Below are 2,679 nucleotides of genomic sequence, written 5' to 3'. Positions count from 1 at the left end.
CCTGCCACGCGGAAGCATGCCGGGTTCTCCCGCCGCGCCGTGCAGGTTCTTCCGCCCCTCGCCGGGGTAGCCGGGCTCCAACCGCTGGGCCCCGCAGCGTGGAAGGGCCCCTGCGAGTCGCCCCCCGGCCTGCACGCCCGCCGTGCAGTCGACCGGGTCGAAGCCGGAATCGCGGCCGGGTTCCTGGAACTCTCGCCCGGCCTGCCCGCCCGGCCCGCCCCCCGGGCCGGGGCTCCAGTCGACATGGAGCCAAACTCGGTTTTGACCCCCTCCTGCAGCACGGTCCGGCCCCGGAGGTTCCTCCGTCCGACCTCCTGGAACCCAAGATGGGCATCCAGGGTCCCGAAATCCGTGTCCCCGAAAATCTCCGCGAACCTTTCCTGGCAATATTGTAGATGCGGCACCCGGCCCAGCCACCGGGGGCAACCGCCGAAAGTGTCCGCCCTCCTGGAGCGAAGGCCCGGGCAAGGCCCGTTTCAAAAACCTCATACGGACTTCCGGAGCCCGAGCCCCGGCGCCAGGTCGACCCAGGGCCGACCTCCCGGGCCCCAGAGAGGCTCGTCTCCGCCGCGGAAGCCGCCCGCCGCCCGCGGCGAAGGCCCCCGGGCCCGCCCGGCCTCCGGGCAGGGCACCGGGGAGAAGTAGGAATCGTGGCCGGGCTCCTGGAACTCCTGCCCGGCCTGCCACGCGGAAGCATGCCGGGTTCTCCCGCCGCGCCGTGCAGGTTCTTCCGCCCCTCGCCGGGGTAGCCGGGCTCCAACCGCTGGGCCCCGCAGCCTGGAAGGGCCCCTGCGAGTCGCCCCCCGGCCTGCACGCCCGCCGTGCAGTCGACCGGGTCGAAGCCGGAATCGCGGCCGGGTTCCTGGAACTCTCGCCCGGCCTGCCCGCCCGGCCCGCCCCCCGGGCCGGGGCTCCAGTCGACTTGGAGCCAAACTCGGTTTTGACCCCCTCCTGCAGCACGGTCCGGCCCCGGAGGTTCCTCCGTCCGACCTCCTGGAACCCAAGATGGGCATCTAGGGTCCCGAAATCCGTGTCCCCGAAAATCTCCGCGAACCTTTCCTGGCAATATTGTAGATGCGGCACCCGGCCCAGCCACCGGGGGCAACCGCCGAAAGTGTCCGCCCTCCTGGAGCGAAGGCCCGGGCAAGGCCCGTTTCAAAAACCTCATACGGACTTCCGGAGCCCGAGCCCCGGCGCCAGGTCGACCCAGGGCCGACCTCCCGGGCCCCAGAGAGGCTCGTCTCCGCCGCGGAAGCCGCCCGCCGCCCGCAGCCGAAGGCCCCCGGGCCCGCCCGGCCTCCGGGCAGGGCACCGGGGAGAAGTAGGAATCGTGGCCGGGCTCCTGGAACTCCTGCCCGGCCTGCCCCGCGCATGCATGCCGGGTTCTCCGGCCGCGCCGTGCAGGTTCTTCCGCCCCTCGCCGGGGTAGCCGGGCTCCAACCGCTGGGCCCCGCAGCCTGGAAGGGGCCCTGGGAGTCGCCGCCGGCCTGCACGCCCGCCGTGCAGTCGACCGGGTCGAAGCCGGAATCGCGGCCGGGTTCCTGGAACTCTCGCCCGGCCTGCCCGCCCGGCCCGCCCCCCGGGCCGGAGCGCCAGTCGACATGGAGCCAAACTCGGGGTTGACCCTCGCCTGCAGCACGGTCCGGCCCCGGAGGTTCCTCCGTCCGAGCTCCTGGAACCCAAGATGGGCATCTAGGGTCCCGAAACCCGTGTCCTCGAAAATCTCCGCGAACCTTTCCTGGCAATATTGCAGATGCGGCACCCGGCCCAGCCACCGGGACGAACCGCCGAAAGTGTCCGGCCTCCTGGAGCGAAGGCCCGGGCAAGGCCCGTTTGAAAAACCTCATACGGACTTCCAGGGCCGGAGCCCCGGCGCCAGGTCGACCGCGGGCCTCCCTCCCGGGGCCCAGCACGGCTCGTCTCCCCCGCGGGAGCAGCCCGCCGCCCTCGCCGAAGGCCCCCGGACCTGCCCGGCCTCCGGGCAGGGCACCGGGGAGAAGCCGGAATCGCGGCCGGGCTCCTGGAACTCTCGCCCGGCCAAGCCGCTCGGCCCGCCCCTGGGCCGGAGCTCCAGTCGACATGGAGCCAAACTCGCGGTTGAACCTCTCCTGCAGCACGGTCCGGCCCCGGAGGTTCCTCCGTCCGAGCTCCTGGAACCCAAGATGGGCATCTAGGGTCCCGAAACCCGTGTCCCCGAAAATCTCCGCGGACCTTTCTCGGCAATATTGTAGATGCGGCACCCGGCCCAGCCGCCGGGAGCAACCGCCGAAAGTGTCCGGCCTCCTGGAGCGAAGGCCCGGGCACGGCCCGTTTGAAAATCCTCATACGGACTTCCAGGGCCGGAGCTCGGGAGCCAGGTCGACCCCGGGCCTCCCTCCCGGGCGTTAGGGCGGCTCGTCTCCCCCGCGGGAGCAGCCCGCTGCCCGCGCCGAAGGCCCCCGGACCCGCCCGGCCTCCGGGCAGGGCACCGGGGAGAAGCCGGAATCGCGGCCGGGCTCCTGGAACTCTCGCCCGGCCAAGCCGCTCGGCCCGCCCCTGGGCCGGAGCTCCAGTCGACATGGAGCCAAACTCGCGGTTGAACCCCTCCTGCAGCACGGTCCGGCCCCGGAGGTTCCTCCGTCCGAGCTCCTGGAACCCAAGATGGGCATCTAGGGTCCCGGAAACCGTGTCCCCGAAAAT

Source organism: Alligator mississippiensis, chromosome 14 (genome assembly GCF_030867095.1).
Source record: "Alligator mississippiensis isolate rAllMis1 chromosome 14, rAllMis1, whole genome shotgun sequence".
Taxonomy (NCBI): domain Eukaryota; kingdom Metazoa; phylum Chordata; order Crocodylia; family Alligatoridae; genus Alligator; species Alligator mississippiensis.
This window is presented reverse-complemented; position numbering follows the sequence as displayed.